The following is a 27,461-nucleotide window of genomic DNA, read 5'->3' as shown; positions in this document are numbered from 1 at the left end:
CTTCATCACTCTCTATGCCGTTATCCAAATGATTTACAGAGATACTGAACAGAATCATAGAATCATAGAATCATAGAATATCAGGGTTGGAAGGGACCCCAGAAGGTCATCTAGTCCAACCCCCTGCTCAAAGCAGGACCAATTCCCAGTTAAATCATCCCAGCCAGGGCTTTGTCAAGCCTGACCTTAAAAACCTCTAAGGAAGGAGATTCTACCACCTCCCTAGGTAACGCATTCCAGTGTTTCACCACCCTCTTAGTGAAAAATTTTTTCCTAATATCCAATCTAAACCTCCCCCACTGCAACTTGAGACCATTGCTCCTCGTTCTGTCATCTGCTACCATTGAGAACAGTCTAGAGCCATCCTCTTTGGAACCCCCTTTCAGGTAGTTGAAAGCAGCTATCAAATCCCCCCTCATTCTTCTCTTCTGCAGGCTAAACAATCCCAGCTCCCTCAGCCTCTCCTCATAACTCATGTGTTCCAGTCCCCTAATCATTTTTGTTGCCCTTCGCTGGACTCTCTCCAATTTTTCCACATCCTTCTTGTAGTGTGGGGCTCAAAACTGGACACAGTACTCCAGATGAGGCCTCACCAATGTCGAATAGAGGGGAACGATCACGTCCCTCGATCTGCTCGCTATGCCCCTACTTATACAGAACTGGAGCCAGGACAGATTACTGTGGGACAGAGGTCGACATGCCCTTCCCGCTTGGCTGCGAACCATTGCTAACCATTCTCTGAGTTCGCTTTTCCAACCAGTTGTGTACCCACCTTATAGTAGCTCCATCTAAGTAGCATTTCCCTAGTTTGTTTATGAGAAGGTCATGCAAGACAGTATCAAAAGCCTTACTAAAGTCAAGATATACCACGTCTACTGCTTCCCCCCTATCCACAAGGCTTGTTACCCTGTCAAAGGATAGCAGGTTGACTTGACATCATCTGTTCTTGACAAATCCATATTGACTGTTAATTATCACATTATTATCACCTAGGTGCTTACGAATTGATTGTTTGATTATTTGCTCCAGTATCTTTCTGAGTACCAAAATTAAGCTGACTGGTCTGTAATTCCCTGGGTTGTCCTTATTCCCCTTTGTACAGAGAGGTGCTATATTTGCCCTTTTCCCTTCCTCTGGGATGTCTCCCATCTTCCATGAGTTTTCAAAGATCATCGCTGATGCCTCAGAGATCTCTTCAGCCAGTTGCTTACATAGGATGTATTTCGTTAGGCTCTGTGGATTTGAAGACATCAAAGATGTCTAAGTAATTCTTAACTTGTTCTTTCCCTATTTCAGACTCAGAACCTGCCCCGTTTACACAGATGGTCACTATGTTCGCTGTCCAATCACTGCTAACCTTTTCAGTGAAACAAAAAAGGCATTTAACCCTGCGTCCATTGCTGCGTTTTCTGTTATTGTCTTTCCATCTTCACTGATCAGGCGGGGCTCTTCCCAATGGGGAGGGGCATCGGGGGAGACAGCACAAAGGGGCTTGTTTGCAAGTGTAACCAGTGGGTGATGGAGGCTGATCGGAGGCCGGAGCCGACATCTCAACAGCCAATGAGAGATGGTACGTATGGCGGAGAGTACATTGCGGACAGTGTGTTTCTAACCCACCTGGCTGGGGAGAAAAACCCCCTAAGGGCTCCAAACCCCACAGGTAAATAGAAAACAGCCCAGATTTCATTATTATCATTGTTTGGATCTCACGGTTTTGGCACTACGGCACCCAGCCTCCTTTCAGAAAATAAATCCCACTCATTACACTGGGGCCGATTAAATGTTTTCCCAAAGGCTTTTGCCAAAGCCAGCAACCGAGGTACATTTCCGCCATAGGAATCCCGCGCTACCCCCTGTCCATTGTGTGAGGAAGAGGGGAAAATGCTTTGTTTTGAGATAGGATTCGTGTGCCACAAGAGAGCCGGGCTTCTTGGCAGTAAGGGAGGGAGCGTGCAGTGCTAGAGAGCGGGGTCTGAGCAGGAAGGCAGAGAAGACTCCGCAGAGGGTAGGGAGCACGGCACGGAAAGCATCTGGGGGCATCACCCCCTGGCCCCTTGCATCCTGCTGGGCACAGCGGGTCAGATCCTTGCTGTAGCTTCACTGACATCACTGCACTGATTTCCATCCCCTCGGATCGGGCCTGCTGTGCCCTCCGGACCGGGCCCTGCTGTCAGTCAGCCAGCGGAAGAGAATGGCTGCTTTCCTTTCGGAGAGGAGTGGCTGAGAAGAGGGCACCATTGCAAGCTGCCATGGCCAAATCAGGAACTGAAGTTCTCCTGAGTTCCAGGGTGTTGAGGTCCAGGGGTCTGGGTCAGGCCCCAAACCTGCAAGGCTAGCTTGCCAAGTGGCCCACCGTGCAGGTAGATGGCACGATGGGCAGCCCAACAGGCCCAGTCTCCCTGGATGTGCATCCTCCTTGGACCTTCCTGCTACGGCCACAGCACAGCGGAGCCCAGCCTATGTTCGGTGGTGCAGGAGGTGGCATAGCAAGCAGAAGTGGAAGAGCCCCCTACAGCTCCATCGGGTGGCGTGTACCACTTGCGCATGCCGGGGAGTCTCCTGCCTAGATAGGCCTGGCAGCGCAATGGGCGCCTTCTCCCCGGGTGCACCCGGGGCAGGTTTGATTTACCCCGAGGTGCTCCGTGCATTCAGCAGTACAGCATCTGCAATCGCCAGCCTGAGACGGAGTTTGCCAGCCAGCGAATAATGCCACCTCACTCTTACCTAGCACTTTTCATCAGGACCTCTCAAGGCTCTTCACAGTCTTTAACATATTTATCCTCGCACCCCGCTCAGGGATAGGGCCGCTGCAGGGGAACTGAGCCACAGAGAGGTTAAGTGACTTTCCCAAGGTCACACGGGAAGTCTGTGGCAGAGCAGGGTTCCAGGTTCTAGGCTCATGCCCTCTGTCACGGAGTCCCTGGGCGATGCTCTGGAACTGCTCCCCATGAAGCCAGTCAGGACTCTGGGGCAGTCGCCTTTCTGTGAGCAGCCTGTCTTCAGGACACGCAGCTCACACAGCTTCCACCTTCCTGGGTCTGACCTCGGAGCATTCAGCATCCTCTGCCCCTCCGTGCGCTTCCCCAGCGAGTCCGCTCAGGCGGGGCTCCTGGGGAAGCCAGAGGGTCCTGCACCCCAACTTCGCAGTCAGACGTGACTCTCAGCCAGCCAGTAAAACAGAAGGTTTATTAGACGACAGGAACATGGTCTAAAACAGAGCTTGCAGGTGCAGAGAACGGGACCCCTCAGCTGGGTCCATTTTGGGGGGCAGTGAGCCAGACAACCACGTCTGCACTTCACTCCATGTCCCAGCCAGCCCCAAACTGAAAACCCCCTCCAGCCCCTCCTCCTCTGGGCTTTGTTCCTTTCCCGGGCCAGGAGGTCACCTGATTCCTTTGTTCTCCAACCCTTCAGCTCTCACCTTGCAGGGGGGGAAGGGCCCAGGCCATCAGTTGCCAGGAAACAGGGTGTCGGCCATTCTCTGTGTCCAGACTCCTGCACACACCTGCCCTCTAGGGCTCTGCAATGATCATACACCCTTACTCCACCCCCTAGATACTTAAGAACTGCCTAGGGGAAACTGAGGCACCCCCACACTATTCAGAGGAAACATTAAGAACAGTCCCACTTCGTCACATCTCTCCCCCCTTCGAGATCGAACTGAGCGGGGTCACTTTAGCCGGTGACCTGGGGAAGTTCGAAGCCACCAACGTTCCCATGGATGCCCCAGCATCTCTCCCATTCCTTGGTAGGAGTTACACCAGGCCCTTCCAGTTTCACACCCTCCCTTAGGTCAGGGGTGGTCGATAGCACTCGCAGGCCGCATGTGGGAAGGTTTATGCAGCCCATGCCCTTTGGCCACCCCAAGAATGTCTCCCCATTGACCATCACCTTCTGCTCCCACTGGAGGTCCGAGGGGCCTGGCCCCAGGAAACTCCACACAGACATATACGTTGGGGTCAGGAGTGGGAGCCTGTCCACATCCCCAACCATCTGGCTGACGGAGTCTATGGCCTTGGGACCCAGCAAGGGAGCTAGACACCGGGGCTTTTCCGCAGGGTCCCCTTGGTTCAAATCGCCAGCCTGCTCAAAGGCAGTGAGGTGGGCATCCACACCCCCCCCTCCTTAACCAGGGGCAGCAATTTAGTCTCGAGGTTCCCTGCGGAACTGGCCCCCCGGGGTCTATCCCCACTCACCCCGGGGAGGTCCCCTAGGCCTCTCCGCCCCACCACCGCCAGTTCATGCTGCTGCTGCTTCTGCAGCTCTTTCTCGGGCTCTCGCTGTCTCCCACGGTCCTCTTGCTCTCTCAGACTCAGCTCCAATCCCGTCCGTCTCGATCCCCCGATGGGGAACCCGATCGTGAAGACCCCCGTCTGGTCGGGGACAGGAGTCTTGGCGATGCCTGGCTCCCGCTCCAGCTGCTCCCAGATCCTGCTATAGCCCCAGTTAGGGTCAGGAGTCTGTTCCTTAGAGCGGTCATCCTCCTCCAGCTGCACGATTAACTCTGCTTTGGTGAACTTTCCAACGCTCAACCCTCTCTTTTTGCACAGGGTTACAATGTCCTTCTTCAGGAGACGGTGACAGGCCATCACTCCGCTCCTCCCAAGTTGTTCTGGACTCACAGGCCCGTGTGTTCTCAGCTCCCCACGGTTTCCAGGGAGAACCCCTAGTGTGCCAGCCCTTCTCGAGGTCACCACCTCTTTGCCAGGGTCGAGCTGCAGACTCCTCCGCCCCTGAGACTGCTCACTGCAGTCCCCAGGGGGACCCCATTACTGCACAGTCCTTCTCGCTGGTCACACACTCCCAGGGGTTAACCGCCCCCCGAAACCGCTCCTTTCTGAGCCTTCAGCAGGCCTGGTCCTCGGCAATCCCCCTTCGTGTTACTGCTCCCCAGTCACTTACTGCAGGAAGCGCCATCCACGGGGTGCAGTACATCCCACCGCTGCCACCAGTTGTCACGGAGTCCCTGGGCGATGCTCTGGAACTGCTCCCCATGAAGCCAGTCAGGACTCTGGGGCAGTCGCCTTTCTGTGAGCAGCCTGTCTTCAGGACACGCAGCTCACACAGCTTCCACCTTCCTGGGTCTGACCTCGGAGCATTCAGCATCCTCTGCCCCTCCGTGCGCTTCCCCAGCGAGTCCGCTCAGGCGGGGCTCCTGGGGAAGCCAGAGGGTCCTGCACCCCAACTTCGCAGTCAGACGTGACTCTCAGCCAGCCAGTAAAACAGAAGGTTTATTAGACGACAGGAACATGGTCTAAAACAGAGCTTGCAGGTGCAGAGAACGGGACCCCTCAGCTGGGTCCATTCTGGGGGGCAGTGAGCCAGACAACCACGTCTGCACTTCACTCCATGTCCCAGCCAGCCCCAAACTGAAAACCCCCTCCAGCCCCTCCTCCTCTGGGCTTTGTTCCTTTCCCGGGCCAGGAGGTCACCTGATTCCTTTGTTCTCCAACCCTTCAGCTCTCACCTTGCAGGGGGGGAAGGGCCCAGGCCATCAGTTGCCAGGAAACAGGGTGTCGGCCATTCTCTGTGTCCAGACTCCTGCACACACCTGCCCTCTAGGGCTCTGCAATGATCATACACCCTTACTCCACCCCCTAGATACTTAAGAACTGCCTAGGGGAAACTGAGGCACCCCCACACTATTCAGAGGAAACATTAAGAACAGTCCCACTTCGTCACACCCTCACCACTGGACTCACTGCTCTTGCCCAGGAGAAAGGGGGAGGGGAGCGAACCGGGTGGCGTCAGGAGCACGCTTGGCAGTACAAGAGCGAGAGCGGGATCTGTAATTGGAAATGAAACCGCCTGAGCTGGGGAAGAATTAAAAGAGACGCGAGCACAAAGCAGCAGCTGTAATTATGGCATTGGCGTTCCTGGGCAGAGATTTGAACCTGCTGCCCTTCTGTTCCCGAGCTAAATGAGGAACTGTCAGTCAAGCCAGGGTGCGCTGAAAGGCACCTCGCTCAACACGCTTTTATTCAAATAAAAAGAGCCGCGTGACGCTGGGGGTAAAAGCCTTGATCGGTAGGGGAAATATTCTCAGTAAGGCCCTGTTGACAAGCCAGGGGACGGCCTAGTGCTGCAGCTAGGATGGCGGGGGGGGGGGGGGGGGGCATTGAGTAAAGCCCATGCCATAGCAGCTCCCCTGCCCATGGATCCGATCTCCCCGGCAGTTCCTCCCACTCTGGCCATTCGCCTCCACTCAGACCGGAGGCAGCTCGGAGGACACCAGCCACAATGGCACGAGTTAAGAGAACCAGGGAGGAGGAGACTGAGAACAAACAGGATCATTGCCTGCAAACAGAGAGGCTTCAGCAAGGATGGGGTGTGGGGGCTCAGCCAGAAGTGGAGGCCCGGCAGAGAAAGACACAGGGAAGAGACCAATCCGAGCTGGGAAGCGTGGCGTCAGGACAGCTTTTCCCTGAACTCGGGCAGCGCCCACCTCGAAAGTTTGGTCCAGTCCTGCTGGAGCACGTGGGTGAGGGTTGGGGTGTGAGAAAGGGTGAGCACTGCCCCCTGCTGGAGGGATTCAGACCTGCTGGAGCACGTGGGTGAGGGTTGGGGTGTGAGAAAGGGTGAGCACTGCCCCCTGCTGGAGGGATTCAGACCTGCTGGAGCACGTGGGTGAGGGTTGGGGTGTGAGAAAGGGTGAGCACTGCCCCCTGCTGGAGGGATTCAGACCTGCTGGAGCACGTGGGTGAGGGTTGGGGTGTGAGAAAGGGCGAGCACTGCCCCCTGTTGGAGGGATTCAGACCTGCTGGAGCACGTGGGTGAGGGTTGGGGTGTGAGAAAGGGCGAGCACTGCCCCCTGCTGGAGGGATTCAGACCTGCTGGAGCACGTGGGTGAGGGATGGGGTGTGAGAAAGGACGAGCACTGCCCCCTGCTGGAGGGATTCAGACCTGCTGGAGCACGTGGGTGAGGGATGGGGTGTGAGAAAGGACGAGCACTGCCCCCTGCTGGAGGGATTCAGACCTGCTGGAGCACGTGGGTGAGGGTTGGGGTGTGAGAAAGGGCGAGCACTGCCCCCTGCTGGAGGGATTCAGACCTGCTGGAGCACGTGGGTGAGGGTTGGGGTGTGAGAAAGGGCGAGCACTGCCCCCTGCTGGAGGGAATCAGACCTGTTCAAGCGTTATTGTCTCGCCCCTAGACGCTGGAGTCCCATACAACGTTAACGCCCAGGGGAAGAGGGGCAAGCTGAGTTGCCCCGTGGCATTGCCAACACCTCACCGGGATGGCGGGGGCCAGCCAGGTGCCAACCGAGCTAACGCCCACCCAGGGTGGGAGGAAGCTGGGGAAGAGAGGCCCATAAGGGCTCTCCCCTTGGGGGATGATTGATCGCGGCAGGCCAGAGAGGGATAGAGTAGCTGCCTCCTAAATAAACTGATTGCTAAGGCAGTGCCGCGCCACGCTCAGCAGTAACTGCAGCCGTCGCCGGATGCTTATTTCGGGCAGGGCAGATTAACGTGGTGCAGAGAAAATCCCCCCTAGATGGCGGGTGAAATGCATGGCATTCAGCTCAGCTGTCGAACTCGGAGCCGGTGTGTGTGTGTGTAGCATTCCGCACTCTGGATTGGGGGGGGGGGTGTACTGCAGCCAGGGCCTGCCCCCCATCCATTTCACCCAGAGAGGGGCGAATGAGGAAGGAAGCCTGCCTAGCAGATGAGGTGGGGGTGGGGAGCCAAGAGCAATTAGCTCATAATCGGCAGCAGCCTGAGCTGCTCTCTGATACAGAAAATAAGTCCTCTGGGACAGATTCTTCCCTGGTGTAAGCATGCTGGCTTTGGTGGAATCTCCCCAGGGATTAATTTGCCCCGGGGTTACAAACTATGAACCACACCACTGTTAAACCGCCCCCTAGACGGAGTTAGTGCGTGCGTATTAAGTCTGGCCACACGTGCCCCCTAGCCATGCCAGCGCTGGGAAACGGTCTGTGCGGGGTGGGGCAGGTGGATGAGCTATGCCATTTTTTATTACATTTGTTATCTCTATTGCCACTGGAGGTCAAAATGGCTCTCCACAGTTTTGTCCCAGACCCCGTTTTTCTACAGCCTCTAAGAAAACGGGGTACCTGCTGGGCGCTGACAATGTATCAATGAGCCGAGCGGTCGACCTGCTTGCATGGTCAGCCGCTAAAATAAGGGAAAGGCAAGCGCCACGGTGACCATATGCGGATTAGTGGTGTGAGTCTCCTTTTGGAATTTAATATGTTATCATTTGAGGTTTAGTTTTTATCGTCATACTTTGTGTTTCCTGTGCAATCGCCCCAAACATAAGAACATAAGAAGGGCCAGACTGGGTCAGATCAAAGGTCCATCTAGCCCAGTGTCCTATCTACCAACAGTGGCCAATGCCAGGTGCCCCAGTGAGAATGAACAGAACAGGGAATCATCAAGTGATCCATCCCCTGTCGCTCATTCCCAGCTTCTTGCAAACAGAGGCTCGGGAAACCATCCTTGCCCATCCTGGCTAATAGCCATTGATGGACCTATCCTCCATGAATTTATCTAGTTCTTTTTTAAACCCTGTTATAGTCTTGGCCTTCACAACATCATCTGGCAAGGAGTTCCACAGGTTGTGATTAAGTCATGATTAAACTACTACTTGCCATGCCAGTGTGAGTGTGCAAGTGGCTCCATATGAGGAACAGGCAAGACTGACCCCAACTCTGTATAAAATCTCACTTATTTACAGCACTGGAATGGCCCGCACTTAGCAGGCTGTCCGCAGCCATAGCGTTCAGCTCCAGTGAGGGAGATCTCTCCTCTACAATGTGCAGAGGGCAGCAGGTAACATCAGCAAACACATGGGAGGGCAGGTGAGTGAACAATGGGGAATGTGGCCCTGAATACAGCAGAGGGTACAGCCTACAGCAACTTACAGCAACTGATCATGGTGGATCCAAGAGTGACCATTTTTAAATCAAGATTGGCTGTTTTTCTGGGAATTCTTGGGGGGCAGGTCTCTGGCCTGGGTTACACAGGAGGTCAGACTAGATGATCACAATGGTCCCTGCTGGCTTTGGAATCTATGAAGAACAGAAACGAACCAAAAGGAGCCGCATATGTGCATAAACCTGTGATTTGGAGATATACACACGGCAGGTTTTCGGCTCTAATATTGCTTCCCAGATCCGTTCAGTCATCTATGCCTGCCCACTTGGGAAAGGCGTTCTCGCTGGGATGTAGTGCCCCGTTAGATGGCACCAGCAAAATGTCAGGGGGAACCGAGATCGTAACAGACATCTGACTCAGGCAGGACTAGGTTGCCTCATGGACTCAGCATCCCGCCGCTCTGCTACACAGCTCTGACTTTCAGGCAGCCAGGGTGCGTCCAAGAGATGTTATCAGCCTGACAGCCCTCAGACGAGCATAGCGCCCCAGGGCGCCGCATGGTCGGCTTGTCACCCATCCATCCAGCGGGTTCTTTATTTTTATTTATGTTACAGTCGAGCCGAGAGGCCGGGTGTAATAACAGGGCCTACACATTTACACTAATGCTGAGTTTAATTGAAAGAAGTGAGTAAAAATTGATAAGCTGTCACACTAACCCATAATAACACACGGTGATAAAAATAGGGGCAAAACCACGAGGCAGAGACACTGGATTAATCTCCCCCGAAAAGGCCGTGGTGATAGAGTGCAAAGACTGTTCCCGCTCTGCTGGCTAAGAACAGGTGTTGGGGAGCCAGAAGTTAATAAACTCAAAGTGGCGTGTCGGCGACTGGGCCTAAATAGTAAATGAAATAATGAGGGGAGGGGTCTAGTCCACCCATGGCCCCCTTTCTGGGTCCTGACAAGAAAGAGATTTTGTGAGCGAAGACCTTCTTCGTCCTAATCCCGAGCCACATCCTAACCCAACCGGATCAGAGAGTGGGACCCAGGTGACATCACCACCCGCACCGGCTGCAGGTGAATCCCAAACACCAGCTGAGATGAAGGGACTAACAACAGCTGCAAGAGCAACAGCCCCAGCTCATCTCAACTGACTTCTCCCCTCCAAAAAGGACAGTTGTTACCATCTTTAATACCATCGAAGAGATGTCAAACAAGGAGGAGTTTCCCTCCTACCACTCCCTTCCACTAAAGGGAATGGAAACGAGATATCTTGTCCAAATGAAAGCCCTCCTTAACACTTCGCATTTCCAGTTCTTTAACTGTTTTCCCTCCTTTTCTGTATCTTTAATCAAAGGTTTAAAAGATTATGAGTAGTGGACTTACCATGGTACTAAGCAGGCCGAAGTCTCTGCATACCAAACCCCACACCTTGCTTGACACTATTTGAATGTTAAACAGTGACTGGGTTATGCTAACACCGTTAGCCAATATATTCCCTGTAAATTCATACAACAGGCCCCAACTGAGATTAGGCCCCATACATTGAGATCAGGCCCCATATACTGAAATCAGTGCTAGGCACTGTACATGCACAAGGATTACCATCCCCATTTCACAGATATGGACAGAAGCCAAGAGGGATTAAGGCGCAGACTGAAATCAATGGTGCCTAAATCCCTTTGATGATTTGGGCCTACATGACTTGCGCAAGGTCCCACAGGGCGTCCGTAGCAGAGCTGGGAACACGAATGCCACTTTTCAGAGGCTCATGCCTGCTCTAAGCATAAGACCATCCTTCCTCTCTAGCTCCCACTATCTAACCTTCTCCGGAGCAATCCTCCTTGCATGTTCATCAGTACCAGTTACACAAGAACATTTACCGCAGTGCTGGGCTTCCAATTCCAGTGAAACCGACTCAAAGCACAGGCTTGTGGAGGGGGAAAAGAAATGGAAGCAGGCTTTCTGCACCTCCCGAGGGTTTGGGGCTCAGGGGTCAGATGGCTCCTTTGCATCTTGTCTCATAGCCACATTCGGTTCCTAATCAGCAGTGATTCCTTGCTGCCCATTTTACTGTCCCAGAGCCATCTGTTCCCTGGGGGTTTGGCCCAGCTCTCTCTTCTAACCTGAATTATGCAAGGCCTGTCCTCCTAACCCAAACCACAAAGGCTCCGAGCCCCATTCACAAGCTGGACAGTGTCCGGAACAAGCAGGGTTTTTAATCAGTGCTAATTTCTAGCAACATTAGCATGAGAAGAAAGGGCTGCCGTGCTGAATCACTTCAATTAAATCTCAAGGCAGCCGGAGTGATTGTTACGCTGCACAGCCTTGTGACCCCAGTCAGCAGGAGAGCTTGCAGCAAAACCCAGTGGCAATGGTAGTTCAGTAGGGGGGCGCTCTTCCCCACGGAGACGACACGGAACCAGTGAAAATCCTGCCTCTGTGTCTGAAGCCAGCCGCTCAGACATCACGGCACCCAAGAACAGAGGATGCTCCGTTTGCCTTTGTAATTCACCCAAGGCCATGCAACACATTCAGTGGCACAGACAGGAATAGAACCTAGGAGTCCTGCACCCCAGGTCCTCTGCTCCAACCACTAGACCACACTACTGCTCCAAAGGGATCCAAAGGGATCTATCCTCTGGATCCTGGAAAGCCACCCCATGCAGGGCCAGCACTAGCTCAGAAGGACATTGAGTCAATGGGGAAGGACTGTCCACGATAACACCACCTCACAAATGTTACAAAATGATGGTGCTGGGGACCAAGTAAACCTAAACCAGCTCTGACAGGGGGTTGACCAGCCTAGTCTTAGAAACCTCCAGTGACGGGGATTCCACAACCTCCCTTGGAAGCCTGCTCCAGAGCTTAATTACCCTGAGATTAGAAATATTTTCCTAATATCTAAATTAAATCTCCCTGGCTGCAGATTAAGCCCATTACTTCTTGTCCAACCTTCAGTGGACATGGAGAACAACTGATCCCTGTCCTCTTTACAACAGCCCTTAACATATTGGAAGACTGTCCTCAGGTCCACCCTCAGTCTTCTTTGACCAAGACTAAACACACCTATGTTTTTTAACCTTTCCCCACAGGTCAGGTTTTCTCAGCCTTTGATCATTTTTGTTGCTCTCCTCTGGACTCTTTCCAATTTGTCCCCATCTTTCCTAAAGTGTGGTGCCCAGAACTGGACACAGTTCTCCAGCTGAGGCCTCACCAGTGCTGAGTGGAGTGGGACAGTTACCTCCCATGTCTTACACACAACACTCCCGTTAATACCACCCAGAGTGATACTAGTTTAGCTCATGACTGCATCACATGGTTGGCTCATATTCATTTTGTGATCAACTATTCTCCCCGGATCCTAACTGGACACATGCTCTATAATCAGTACAAGACGGGCTCTGCCCCAAGGAGCTGATGGAATAAATAGACAAGGCAGAGAGAAAGGATTATGATCCCCATGGTACCGGTGGGGAGCTGAGGCCAAATGAGTGGCCCAAGGTCACCCCGGGAGTCTGTACAGAGCTAGGACAAGAATCTAGGTCTCCTGGGTCCCATCAGAGGCCAGGGAGCCTTAGCAGAAGTCAAGCACTGAATGGCCCGTTCACCTGCACATCTACCAATGTGATATATGCCATCATGTGCCAGCAATGCCCCTCTGCCATGTACATTGGCCAAACTGGACAGTCTCTATGTAAAAGAATAAATGGACACAAATCAGATGTCAAGAATTATAACATTCAAAAACCAGTCGGAGAACACTTCAATCTCTCTGGTCACTCGATTACAGACCTAAAAGTGGCAATTCTTCATCAAAAAAAATTCAAAAACAGACTCCAAGGAGAAGACTGCTGAATTGGAATTAATTTGCAAACTGGATACAATTAACTTAGGCTTGAATAGAGACTGGGAGTAGATGGGTCATTACACAAAGTAAAACTATTTCCCCATATTTATCCTCCCCCCCCCACCCCTCTGTTCCTCAGACATTCTTGTCAACTGCTGGAAATGGCCCACCTCGATTATCACTACAAAAGGTCCTCCCCGCCCCCCCCCCCGCACCCCCGCTCTCCTGCTGGTAATAGCTCACCTTAAGTGATCACGCTCGTTACAGTGTGTATGGTCACACCCATTGTTTCATGTTCTGTGTGTATATAAATCTCCCCACTGTATTTTCCACTGAATGCATCCGATGAAGTGAGCTGTAGCTCACGAAAGCTTATGCTCAAATAAATTTGTTAGTCTCTAAGGTGCCACAAGTCCTCCTTGTCTTTTTGCAAATACAGACTAACACGGCTGCTACTCTGAAACCTGAATGGCCTTGCATGCTAACCCACCCTCCAACCACAGGAGGTGGTACCCCTAGGATGGGGGTGAGGCATGGGGGGTGGGGCCACGCTTGCCCTGTGCTGCCCATCCCATAACTGTGATTATATGATTTCACTCTGATAACCTGGCCCCTTTCCCCAGCATCAAATGAATGCGGGTCTCCTGTGTGCCAGAGCCTTTTCTCTGCCCGCCGGGTCCCACCAGCCCCTTGCTAGTTGCTTCACCAGCAAGTAATAAGCCCTAGTGAGAGAGTACGGACCGTGGGCCTGGCTAGAGGAAGGGGCTGGTTGCTATGGATCAGGGACACTGAAATCCCAGCATGCAGCGAAGGGCCCAGCCGAGATGTGGCAAGGTACTGCATATCGCTGTTAAACGGGAGCTCCCACAGCCGGAGGGACAGCTTCCCAACTGGAGCCCTGGGACGAGGGGTGCTTGCCATTCGTCTGGCTAAAGCCCCAGTGAAACAGGGCTCGAGGCTGGATGAGCTACCGGGGCTTCCCGCTCCTCTAAAGACAGCCATTTCCTAAATAGTCTATTATTAATAGCAGCCCTGGAGGCTCAAATCCTCTCACCAGGGAAGGGCTCCATGTATGGCGCTGACTTCGCTTATAATTAGCAAACCCAACTGCCGAGGCACCCTGCATCTGTCAAAGCAGGATTTGTGCCAGTGGCTCCTTCTCCCCCCGCCCCAGCTCCCATGCGTCACTTCTCGGCTTAAATGAGCTCTGCAGCCAGATCTCGTCTCCACGCAGCCGCGCCTGGCCCAACGGGGCTCTGCCCAGCGCCTGGCCGGAGTCACTTTTGGTGATCTCAGTCAACCTGCCTTTGCTCTGGCCAGGGGAGCCTCTCTGGAGCGGGATCCACCCATGGGCCCCGAGGCAGGAACTGAACAGGGGTGTTCAGCCCCCTTATGCACAAGGGCACTCCTCAGTGATGGACTAGCCAGTGGGCCCAGGGACCCCAGCCAATTGTCGGGGGGAGAGGGCTGGAAAAATGCCAGCGGGGGCGGGAGGACTGCAGGTGGAAGGGGTGCGGCGGGGCCCCCACTTGCTCTGCCTCCCAGAATTCACCTGCCTCCTTAGACCCGCTCATCTCGGGACTGAAGTCCGGTGAGCCCCGCGTTTGCTGCTGCACAAGATCTCGCAGATTGAAGCCAGGTGGATCGCAAATGTCCAGCCCCGTCCCCAGCTGGAAATGCCCCTGGGGCTGCACTGGAATGACAGCACCTTGCCCTTCCCTTTCTCATGCCCATCAAGAAGCAGAATGATTCCCTCCCTCGCCAGCAGGCAGGGAAATCCCCTGCTCTCTATTGAACAGGCCACAAGTGCTCTGTTCAAGCGCCATTCATTGGAAGCTGGAGTGCCGTTACCGAGGGTGACGTGACCCCTATGGAGGCCAAATGCGACGATTGCCCCGGGAGAAGATTTTCCCCCCCAGGGAAGCTGTTTAGCAGCACATAGATCATTCTCTCAGCAATGGTATGCAGCCACCTCTGGAGTGGGATGCAGCAGTTGGCTGAGTCTCATTTTGGGATGGGGGCCCTAAATCATGCTTATAGTGGGAAGGCAGCTTCCGCTTTAATAATCCTGGAGGGAGGAGGTGTCTCTCCCCATCCATTAGTAACGAGACTGAAATCCGTGGTGCTGCTTTTGTCCAGGACCTTTTGTCCAGGGCAGCGTGTTCCTGGAATGCTTCCCCTGGAACAGAGCTCTCCTTCCTGTCGTCCTTTGCCGGAGACGAAGCTGAAGCTCCTCGGTGTGTCTAAGAGCTTTTCCTAGACATTTGCTCTTGGCTTAGTGAGGCTTAGAATCATAGAATCATAGAATATAAGGGTTGGAAGGGACCCCAGAAGGTCATCTAGTCCAACCCCCTGCTCAAAGCAGGACCAATTCCCAGTTAAATCATCCCAGCCAGGGCTTTGTCAAGCCTGACCTTAAAAACCTCTAAGGAAGGAGATTCTACCACCTCCCTAGGTAACGCATTCCAGTGTTTCACCACCCTCATAGTGAAAAAGTTTTTCCTAATATCCAATCTAAACCTCCCCCACTGCAGCTTGAGACCATTACTCCTCGTTCTGTCATCTGATACCATTGAGAACAGTCTAGAGCCATCCTCTTTGGAACCCCCTTTCAGGTAGTTGAAAACAGCTATCAAATCCCCCCTCATTCTTCTCTTCTGCAGGCTAAACAATCCCAGCTCCCTCAGCCTCTCCTCATAACTCATGTGTTCCAGACCCCTAATCATTTTTGTTGCCCTTCGCTGGACTCTCTCCAATTTATCCACATCCTTCTTGAAGTGTGGGGCCCAAAACTGGACACAGTACTCCAGATGAGGCCTCACCAATGTCGAATAGAGGGGAACGATCACGTCCCTCGATCTGCTCGCTATGCCCCTACTTATACATCCCAAAATGCCATTGGCCTTCTTGGCAACAAGGGCACACTGCTGACTCATATCCAGCTTCTCGTCCACTGTCACCCCTAGGTCCTTTTCCGCAGAACTGCTGCCTAGCCATTCGGTCCCTAGTCTGTAGCTGTGCATTGGGTTCTTCCGTCCTAAGTGCAGGACCCTGCACTTATCCTTATTGAACCTCATCAGATTTCTTTTGGCCCAATCCTCCAATTTGTCTAGGTCCTTCTGTATCCTATCCCTCCCCTCCAGCGTATCTACCACTCCTCCCAGTTTAGTATCATCCGCAAATTTGCTGAGAGTGCAATCCACACCATCCTCCAGATCATTTATGAAGATATTGAACAAAACCGGCCCCAGGACCGACCCTTGGGGCACTCCACTTGATACCGGCTGCCAACTAGACATGGAGCCATTGATCACTACCCGTTGAGCCCGACAATCTAGCCAGCTTTCTACCCACCTTATAGTGCATTCATCCAGCCCATACTTCCTTAACTTGCTGACAAGAATACTGTGGGAGACCGTGTCAAAAGCTTTGCTAAAGTCAAGAAACAATACATCCACTGCTTTCCCTTCATCCACAGAACCAGTAATCTCATCATAGAAGGCGATTAGATTAGTCAGGCATGACCTTCCCTTGGTGAATCCATGCTGGCTGTTCCTGATCACTTTCCTCTCATGCAAGTGCTTCAGGATTGATTCTTTGAGGACCTGCTCCATGATTTTTCCAGGGACTGAAGTGAGGCTGACTGGCCTGTAGTTCCCAGGATCCTCCTTCTTCCCTTTTTTAAAGATTGGCACTACATTAGCCTTTTTCCAGTCATCCGGGACTTCCCCGGTTCGCCACGAGTTTTCAAAGATAATGGCCAATGGCTCTGCAATCACAGCCGCCAGTTCCTTCAGCACTCTCGGATGCAACTCGTCCTCTTGCCAAAGGTCGGCCGACTCCTAGGCTCTGCAGGCTAAGTGGGCACAAGGCGGCCAGCGGTGTAATTCCAATCCACTTAGCATAGGCTCTGGAAACCCTCGATGGACTAAATAGACAGGACTGTTGTGGCATGCCACTGAAATGCAGCCACCTCTGGGGCTGGGTGCAGCAGCTGTTTAACAGCGCGCAGCCAGTTTAGGAAAAGGAGGCGAAGAATATAGTAACTGATTAAGGACCACACCCCAGCTGTTACAGTGAGGCCCTTCCACGTAATCCTCCTTGACAATCGCATATGGGGGGAGTAATTCCTCCGGGGCCCCTGCAGTGATCACCTAACACCTAGAAAGCTGAGAGCTGACTAGCCTGCTCTTAGCACTGCCGATAGAAATGCTATTCTAGGAGAGGAAATTATCCAGAGACCCTTGTAAATCCAGCTGCAAAAGTGAGGGTCTGGCTGGATTCAGAGAGACAGTGTAACATGGCCAGAGGCCCAGAATTATCCCTATCACAGAGAGGGTCCTGGGATCTTCAACAGCCAGGAGAGATCCTCAGCTTTCCACTTCACCCAGGAGACGCCACAGCTCCCTGCACCACACCCCACTTCACTTCGGACTCGCAAGGGGGAGCAGAACACGAAGCCGCTCCAGGTCTAGTGACGCCCCAGGAGCCATGCGTGAATGTCCAACAGCCATCACCACCCGAGTCCAGCCACGGTGCGCTCGGGAGTGCCACCCTGACAGTCACCATAGACAGGGGTGAGGCAAGGCGAAACCCAGAGTATTTTCCTCTCCAGAATCGGCCTGGCCCTTTTCTTCCAGACCACGGTTAGGACCAGAGTTAGAGCAACCCGAATAAATTGTCTTGAACGACCAATCAGTTTGCAAAACATATTGATCACCTTTTCTCTTCCAGAACCTGGGCCTAGAGGATTGGGAAACACAGTCCCTCCTGGCAGGGAGAGCCCAAAAGCAAAGGAAAAGCATGTGCAAGTGGGAGCCAATTTTCCGCTGATTGGCTGGGCTGGGAACCAAGTTTTCCCTTCTTCTGAGGTTGTGACATCATTGGTGTGGGGTTGGATTTTAATTTAATCTCCCCTGCTGATTGGCCTGTTGCCTTGCCTTTTTCTTTTTCGGTTTTTCATTGGCTGAGGCTAGAGACTTGCCCACCTCCTTTTCCATTCAGCCCTGTACCTCCTGTAGCTATTCCTGCCTCCGCCCCAGGGTCAACTTTAGGGAGCCTGCAGATCCAGCTGCCACCTACACAAGCAGCCACCCACTTCTGCCAGCTAATGGCCCTTCCGACTGTCCCCTAGCAATGATCTCGCCCTTCGCCAACTGCCAACCTGCCAGATACCCCCCGACAAGTGATCCAGTCTTTTGCCAGCTGTCAAACCCTCCAGCTAAACTCCGCCATGCACCACATCCAACGCATGCTCCTGCCTGACTCACCGCCCCGCCCCTCTCTGTGCATCATCGCCCTCTGCGGGTTGGCATCAGAACTGCCCAACTGTGCATCATGGGCTTTATACTGCCAAGAGCGATTGGTGAATCTCCTTGCGCTCACGTGGGAGGGGCCTGGTCTTTTAGACCGGAAGGAGCTAGGTTCTAGTTCCCCATCACTGGGGCGGCTGGAGATGCAGCACATGGCCGAAGGAGTTACACCTCCATTACATTATATTGCTGGCTTTGAGGTCAGATTACAAGAAGTGCCCCAGCAAGGACGGAGATGGGCCTTGCGAATGGCCCATGGCTATGGCTGTGTGACACGTTCTGGTGTTACTCTTAGCGGCCTTTGCACTAATGACGCATAATAGCTCTTCCAGGGTGCTTTCCATCCACGGATCTCCGAGGTAAGAGCCTCCACAAGGTGAATCGATGCCATCATACACGTGGGGAAACTGAGGCACAGCAAAGGGAAAGGACTTGGCCGAGGTCTCCCACTAAATCTTGGGACAAGAACCTCCCATGCCGATGCCTTACACACCAGCTTGTGCTCCTTCCCTGGACAGGATGGAGAGAACGCTGGGGAGAGGGGAAGGCTCGAAAGGAGGGAAATGGTCGAAGGAAACAAAAATGAAGATTCATTTGCCTTTATCAAAAATAACAATTAGCAGCCTGTTGCCACAGTGGCTGCCCATGCTGGTTGCTAGCGTCTCCATCTGCTCTGAGACAGGCGCGGAGAAGATTTCCAGGGCTATCTTTTAATAGATCACCACCTGGCACAGGCTAAAGCCAACCAGATCTCTTGGCAGCGGGGAGCAACTCCCCTGCCTTTCTCCTCCCTGCCCCCCTTGGCTGTTTGGGAGTGATAAAGGCTGGTGCATTTGGCTCCTTGGGCTCTTTAAAGGCCTGGGACGGTGTTACATTCCAGCACAGCACAATTCCCTTTCCCTTCTCCCTCCCCGCATCGCAGGGTGCTTATATCAGCCTGATCGCTCTTCCAAGCCTTTGTTCTTTTTAAGGTCCTGTTCCCCCCACCAGTTTCGATCTCATCTTGTGTCTGGCACCTTTATCTCTCTCAGGCAGAAAGGCACTCGCTGCTTTCAGAGAAAACTCCACAGGGACTGCAAATCGCTGCTCATGTTTCTTTCACTGGCTTGCGCCAGGGCTGGGGTGGATGGGCCTACTAGCCAAGCTGGATCACTGGGCTGGCAAGAGCAAAAGGAAAGATGGTCTCATGGCTGTGACGCTAGCATGGGTTCAATTCCTGTCTCTAGCGCCGGCTTGCTCTGCGATTGTGGGCATGTCTCTGAGGGTCTGGCTATACTGCAGCTGGAGGTGTGATTGCAGCAGGCAGGCGGGGATGTACCTGAGCGAGCTTTGATCAAGCTAGTTCAGGCACCGGAGCGGTGAAGCTGCAGCAAAATGTTTGTGACCGAGTTAGCTGGATCAAAGCTAGCTCGGGTGTGACAGTTTGCACTGCGGTCACACCGGGCGATTGCTGTGGAGATGTACCCTGGGTTATTCTGTGTCGCAGCTGCCACGGGGACAAGAATCCTTCCCTTGTCCAGTTAGACTGGAAGTGCTTCAGGGCAGAGTCTATATGCAGCACCTAGCACAATGGGGCCATGAGCTAGAAGGTCCCATAATGTCCAGCATTCTACCAAGAACAGCCTGGGGAAATCTAACCCACAACTTTCAGAGTAACAGCCGTGTTAGTCTGTATTCGCAAAAAGAAAAGGAGTACTTGTGGCACCTTAGAGACTAACCAATTTATTTGAGCATGAGCTTTCGTGAGCTACAGCTCACTTCATCGGATGCATCTCTAAGGTGCCACAAGTACTCCTTTTCTTTTAACCCACAACTGTGCTTATTCCGAGCTAATCCCAGTCCTCCGTGGCGAGAAAAGGAAAGAAGGAGCGAGAGAAAGAAGAAATACAGTGAAAGAGGGAAGCAAGAGAGAAAGCTGGTGGCGGGAAGAGAGAGAAGAAGTGAAGGAGCAAGAGATAGAAAGAAAGAAAAGCAAGCGGAGGGTAGAAAGAGAGGACGCCTCGTACCAGTGAAGTCCTCTGGGCCTCCTCCCATTCCAGTTTCCAGTCCTGCGAGCCCCTGAACTTCAGCAGGAGCTGGGATGGAAGCTGAGCTGCGTGCCACTCTCTGAGGATCCTGGACAATATACACCTTGTTTAAAGGGAGATGCTAAATCGAATCAGATGCTATCTGGCCCCGGTGGGCTGGAATCTCCGCAGACAGCTGACAAATACAGGCCGCTCGTGTGATGGCAGCCAGAGAACTAATAGACCTCCCTCCTGGGAAAAGCAATTTTCAGCCAGAAATAGCAAAACCTGCCTTGTACAGGGAGGGGGAGTGTTAGCCCCCTGAATCCTGTTAGCTGTAAAACCCCATCTGCTGCCTCTCCAAAGGGGCTGGGGTTTATTAGTGTTTGGTGGGCAGGCTGCATAGGAACACTGGCGAAAACAGGGGGTTGCTTTTCCTTCCAGGGGCACGTGGTGGCAATGGGAATACCTGGCGTTGAGGGTTTTATTTTCCAAAAACCAGCGAGGCCTTGGAGGGATTGGGGAGGAGTCTGGCGCCGGGGGCTGCGACTGGGTCACTCACTGATCACAGGGGTTGGGAGCGAGTGAAAGTTGTTACTGTCCAGCAGCCATTTGGGAAAGCGAGTTTGGGGAAGGGGGGGTCTCAGCCTGCATCCTGGTGGGGTGGGGCTTCTGGAGTGCAGAAGCCACCACCCACCACAAGCCATAGGAGGGGCTCTGAGGCTAGGGGGCCAAAGAAGAGGGTAGGCGGCCAGATGCTGAGCATGAATTGTCCCATTGGGAGCAGTCTCAGCCCAGAGGTTGTGGGCTGAACAGACCAGCATGAACTCCCATCACGTGGCTACAGCGGGCACTTCCGCAGCCGGGCTGAGCATGCTGGCAGGGGATGCCCTGCACCGGCTTTGTGGCTACGGCTGACTTAACCCTCATGTCTCCTTTCCAGCTAGCCGAGCTCAGCTATGCTGGGATATAACACCCAAGCTGTATGGGGGGAGGGGAGGAGAGTGAGCTGCTGAGCTGAGCCCCCTCTAGCTGGTGCCTCTACCCCCACAACGGGCCACATGAATTCAAGGCTTGTGTGTGTGGACGGGACTTGAGTTATATCTCGCATTATCTCTGCAATGATGACGAGCCCTCAGGGGGTTGTGAAGCCACGCTGGCCATTAACAGGCTGCAGGAAGCAACCTGAACTGCCCCCATGGGGCGCTGCATCCTTGTTCCTGGCACTGGCATTAACCCCCACCATGCCAAGGTAATGAACAAGCCTCCTGACCAAACTCTCCTGTCCCATCCTACAAGTCCTCTGCCCAGGATCAGGCCCCCACTCATGGATGGAGTCCCATGAGGTGCTTCAATAGGGCAAGGAGGCCCCAGAAATTGGACAAGAGACCTCCTGCGGCAGGAAAACAATGCTGATGAGTCAGGTGGCCAACTCCCAAGCCCTGCTAGCCACAGTTGCCTCACCAATCCAAAGGCCTCAAAAACACGGAATGGGGCAATGATACAAAGGCACATCCACCTAAGCTGAAAGGCAGCGTGTTTAAAATTGATCAAAGGAAATGCCTTTTCTTTTTGCATAGTCCATAGTTAACTTGTGGAACTTGCTGCCATAGGATATGATAGACACCTAGAGCTCCGTGAGAGTTTAGACACTTATATGGATGATGAGAAAGTTTCTATCAAGCATTCTTACAACTACAACACCCACCTGCGGAAGTGAAGAAACAGACTGATAGAGCTAGAAGAGTTCCCAGAAGTTACCTACTACAGGACAGGCCTAACAAAGAAAATAACAGAACGCCACTAGCCGCCACCTTCAGCCCCTAACTAAAACCCCTCCAATGCATCATCAAGGATCTACAACCTATCCTGAAGGATAACCCATCACTCTCACAGATCTTGGGAGACAGGCCAGTCCTTGCCTACAGACAGCCCCCCAACCTGAAGCTAATACTCACCAGCAACCACACACCACACAACAGAACCACTAACCCAGGAGCCTATCCTTGCAACCAAGCCCGTTGCCAACTGTGTCCACATATCTATTCAGGGGACATCATAGGGCCTAATTACATCAGCCACACTATCAGAGGCCCGTTCACCGGCACATCCACCAATGTGATATATGCCATCATGTGCCAGCAATGCCCCTCTGTCATGTACATTGGTCAAACTGGACAGTCTCTACGTAAAAGAATAAATGGACACAAATCAGATGTCAAGAATTATAACATTCATAAACCAGTCGGAGAACACTTCAATCTCTCTGGTCACGCGATTACAGACATGAAAGTTGCGATATTACAACAGAAAAACTTCAAAACCAGACACCAGCGAGAGACTGCTGAATTGGAATTCATTTGCAAATTGGATACTATTAACTTAGGCTTGAATAGAGACTGGGAGTGGCTAAGTCATTATGCAAGGTAACCTATTTCCCCTTGTTTTTTCCTACCCCCCCCCTTTCCTCAGACGTTCTTGTTAAACCCTGGATTTGTGCTGGAAATGGCCCACCTTGATTATTATACACATTGTGAGGAGAGTGATCACTTTAGATAAGCTATTACCAACAGGAGAGTGGGTTTGTGGGGGGGTGGGGAGAAAACCTGGATTTATGCTGGAAATGGCCCAACTTGATTATCATACACATTGTAAGGAGAGTGATCACTTTAGATAAGCTATTACCAGCAGGAGAGTGGAGTGGGGGGAGAGAAAACCTTTTGTAGTGGTAAACACCCATTTTTTCATGGTTTGTATGTATAAGAACATCTTCTGTATTTTCCACAGTATGCATCCGATGAAGTGAGCTGTAGCTCACGAAAGCTCATGCTCAAATAAATTGGTTAGTCTCTAAGGTGCCACAAGTCCTCCTTTTCTTTTTGTGAATACAGACTAACACGGCTGTTACTCTGAAACCATACAGTGTCATTAGATCAGATAAAGACAGAAAAATAAACCCTCCCAAGGTGCAAGCCAAACACTGGCTGCCTGGGGTTGCGGCAAGTTATTCCATTACAGGGGTTCTTGCACCTTCTGACGAGAGACACAGCCTTGGTCTGATCCCACATGGCAATTCCTGTTCCAAGAAGCAGTAAGGGCTAGTGGCTGAAGCATAAGACCAGGCACCAGGAACTCACAAATTCTAATCTGACACCGAGGCCCAGAAGTAATGATTTGCTTAGCTTCCCCATCTGTAACCTCTTGCGGATACTAGGACTTCCCCACTGGCCAGGGGTCTGTATTACAGTATTAAAATCATTTCCAAGGTGCTGTCATCTGTAGCATCTGGCGCACCATCTACCTTCCCAGCAAACCCCCTCAGCTCAGCCAAACCTGCTTTCTTAAAGCCGCAGGTGACTTGCTGGTGTGCTAAGACCACTGCTTGTCATGCTGACCAATACCGTCTCATGGTTTCAATGCACTATCCCATCAGTCTGTTGCCATCTCTTTTCTCTTGTCTTAGATTGTAAGCTCCTTAGGGCAGGGACTGTCTGTTTTGTACAGCACCTTGCACAGCAGGGTCCCAATCCATGACTGGAGTTCCGAGGTGCTGTGGTGATACAAATAACTAATAATAGCAGGTGACCCGCTGGCCAGAACCCCCATTTGCCAAGGGCAGTCCAACCCCTCTCTTTAGGAGTGAACCTGAACCCAGCCATGCATCTTACACTGTGCCCTAAATATGCCAAGGTTAATGTCTGAAGATGAACAGAGCTCACTGTGCTGTATAAACAGGCTTAGAAGGACTAGATTTTTATCAGTAAACATCAGTTCCACCGTACACATGCACAGAAACTGACAACACAATATTTCCACAGATAATAATCGAAATATACCGAGAGGCAAAGTAAGAAAAATGCAGCCCGAGAACTTACCAGAGGTAGATTTAAGGTTATTTACTTTGTGTATTTTTTTGACATTTGATCTTGAAAATTTGTGGTGATAAAACTTTCCCTTTTTTAATCCCAACAGCTACTGTCATTAAATAATTATTCTCGGACCTCCCCCCCCCCCACACACACCCGTTGTCTGACCCTCCCCTAATTTCCCGCAACGCTGAAAATTTAAAGAAATAAAAATAGAAAAAATGCTTAAAAATAAACCTTGATATTATACATCAACATTATAAAATAATAAAAATCAAATTCTGCCAAGCTTCAAATAAATGGGAACAAACCCCTCCTGATGGTAGGGGGCACTGTGCTGCTGGAAGGTATTTTCTTTCAAATGAGACATAAACCAAGGTCCTGGCTGCTTGTGTGACCATCCCAGTTGAGTTCCATATATTTTGCCGACCTAAAATTCCTCCCCTTTGCAGTTTCAACTGGATTGGTAAAATTCGTGGCAGCCACCGGGCAGTACCCTTACAGATAGCATTTTAAATTCTGTTAATCGGAATGGAGAAGAGAGATCTTCGAGAAATGCTCAAAGAAATCTGTGGTGCAGTTTTTTGAAGTTGATGCGCATATCCCCAGCCAAGTCTGTTCTGCCTCTGACTAAGGATCACTCTCCTTGGATTCGGTTGCTATTTACAAGTTATACCCACATAAACAAATGGCTGGAGTTTTCAAAGGCTCCTACCTGAGCCACATGTTCAACTCCCACTGAATTGCAGTGCCATTTGGGTACCTTACTTCTTTGCAAATCCCCGTTTACATGGCTCCCAGCCATTACAGGCTACAGATTTCTTTCCTTCCTAAAAACCGTGGTGCTGCTGGTACTGATACCCAGGCGCGTTCCAGCCCAGAAGTGGCTGCATCTCAGTGGGGGGTGAAAGGATCTTTGTACACCTGCAAAGCCCTTTGGGACCACATGGTGATACAGAAACATAAAGAGGGCTTAATATTATTACTCTGTTCCCGACACAGCAACAAAAGGCCCAGGAAATTTAACAATGTTCCGCAGTTACCTTTTTCTTGGCTCTAACTCCTGGTAGGGGGTTTAATCACAGTGATTATAAGAATCGCATGGTGGAAATTACAGGAATATGAGCAATTGTCCACCCGCGGCAGTCGTGTTTGCAGTGACATTGTGAGAGGAGGAATGAATTCACTTCTTCCTCCCCGTGGCTGCATTTGAGAGGCACAAGCAATGCCAGTCAAGCTCTGGAGCAGGTCAGATTGGCAGAGACCCTGAGGGTTTTTCGCCTTTCTCTGCAGCATGGGGTCACTTGCAGGTTTAAACTAGTGTAAATGGTGGAGTCTCTGTAACTTGAAATCTTTAAACCAGGATTTGAGGATGTCAGTAACTCAGCCAGACATTCAGGGTCTATTACAGGAGCGGGCGGATGAGGTTCGGTGGCTGCGATGTGCAGGAGGTCAGACTAGCTGATCATGATGGTCCCTTCTGGCCTTAAAGTCTATGAGTCTATGAATGCCTGCTCGGGGTCCCACCTCCCAGATTTCTCTCAGAAGTAGATAGCTCTCTGCCTTATCTACACCCCTCCCCCCTGCCCCTCCAGTGTCAATGGGACACAAGGACAAGACAGTTCATAGAGAGATCTCCCCACGCTGGCTGCAAGGAGGAGGAAAAGTCCCTAACGGAGCAGCTTCAGGTTCCTCTTTTTCAGGAGGGCCATGCAACCCGCAATGAAGTGATCAAAAATGAATTTGAGGAGCAACTAGTAAAGGACACAAAAACTAACAGTAAAATTTCGTTTAAGTGCATCAGAATCAGGAAGCCTGCCAAACAATCAGTGGGGGCACTGGACAATCAAGGTGTTAAGGGAGCACACAAGGAAGACAAGGGCATTGTGGACAAGCTAAATGATTTCTTTGCATTGGCCTTCACTGCAGAGGATGTGAGGGGGATTCCCATCCCTGAGCCATTCTTTTTAGGTGACAATTCTGAGGAACTGTCCCCGATTAAGGTGTCAATAGAGGAGTTGTTGGAACAAATTGATAAATTAAACAGTAATAAGTCACCGGGACCTGACGGTATTCACCCAAGAGTTCTGAAAGAACTCAGATGTGAAACTGCAGAACTTCTAACTGTGGTATGTAAACTATCACTTAAATCAGCCTCTGTACCTGATGACTGGAGGATAGCTAATGTAACATCGATTTTTTAAAAAGGCTCCAGAGGTGATCCTGGCAATTACAGGCCAGTGAGCCTAACTTCAATACCAGAAACTATAGTAAAAAACAGAATTATCAGACACATAGATGAACATGATTTGTTGGGGAAGAGTCAATATGACTTTTGTAAAGAGAAATCATGCCTCACCCATCTATTAGATTTCTTTGAGGGTGTCAACAAGCATGTGGACAAGGGTGATCCAGAGGATACAGTATACTTGGACTTTCAGAAAGCTTTTGACATGGTCCCACATCAAAGGCTCTTAAACCAAGTTAGCAGGCATGGGATAAGACGGAAGCTCCTCTCATGGATCAGTAACTGGTTAAAAGATAGGAAACAAAGGATAGGAATAAATGGTCAGTTTTCACATTGGAGAGAGATAAAAAGCAGTCTCCCAAGGATCTGTACTGGGGACCTGTGCTGTTCAACCTACTCATAAATGATTTGGAAAAAGGGGTAAACAGTGAGGTGGCAAAATTTGCAGACAATTCTAAATTTCTCAAGATCGTGAAGTCCAAAGCTGACTGAGAAGAGCTACAAAAGGATCTCACGAAACTGGGTGACTGGGCAACAAAATGAGAGATGCAATTCAATGTTGCTATGTGCAAAATGATGCACATAGGAAAACATCATCCCAACTCTACATACAAAATGATGGGTTCTTAATGGGCTGCTCCCACTCAAGCAAGAAATCTTGGAGTCACTGTGGAGAGTTCTCTGAAAACACCTGCTCAATGTGCAGCAGCAGACAAAAAAGCGAACAGAATGAAAGGAACTATTAGGAAAAGGCTAAATAATAAGAGAGAAAATATCGTAACTCCACTTTGAACATTGCGTGCCGTTCTGGTCACCCCATCTCAAAAACGATATAGTGGAATTGGAACAAGTACAGAGAAGGGCAACAAAAATGATCAGAGGTAGGGACCAGCTTCCATCTGAAGAGAGAGTAAAAAGACTGGGACTGCTCAGTTTAGAAACGAGGCAACTTGAGGGGGCGGGGGCGGGGGGGATATGATTGAGGTCTATAAAATCACAATGGGTGCGGAGAAAGAGAATCAGGAAGTGTTATTTACCCCTTCTCGTAGCACAAGACCCAGGGGTCACCCAATCAAATTAACAGGCAGCAAGTTTAAAACAAAAAGAAGTACTACTTCACGCAACGCACAGTCAACCTGTGGAACTCATTGCCAGGGGATGTTGTGAAGGCCAAAAGCATAAGCGGGTTCAAAAAAGAATTAGATAAGTCCATGGAGGATAGGTCCGTTGGTGGCTATTAGTCAAGGTGGTCAGGGATGCAACCCCATGCTCTGGGTGTCCCTAAGGGTACGGCTACACTGACTCTGGCTGCGGGGCTGTTTAATTGCAGTGTAGATGTCTGGG

The 27,461-nt window shown here is 51.4% G+C and overlaps 1 protein-coding gene across 2 annotated transcripts in view; it reads right to left on the bottom strand.

The window, feature by feature from the left end:
• PDE2A (phosphodiesterase 2A) overlaps window positions 1-27,461 on the bottom strand; it is a 376,047-nt gene that overhangs the window by 219,266 nt on the left and 129,320 nt on the right. The gene's annotated exons all lie outside the window — the stretch shown is intronic.

The sequence above is a fragment of the Caretta caretta genome, chromosome 1 (assembly GCF_965140235.1).
Source record: "Caretta caretta isolate rCarCar2 chromosome 1, rCarCar1.hap1, whole genome shotgun sequence".
Taxonomy (NCBI): Eukaryota; Metazoa; Chordata; order Testudines; family Cheloniidae; genus Caretta; species Caretta caretta.
Note: the sequence above shows the minus strand (reverse complement) of the source record. Positions and strands in the feature narration are given on the sequence as shown.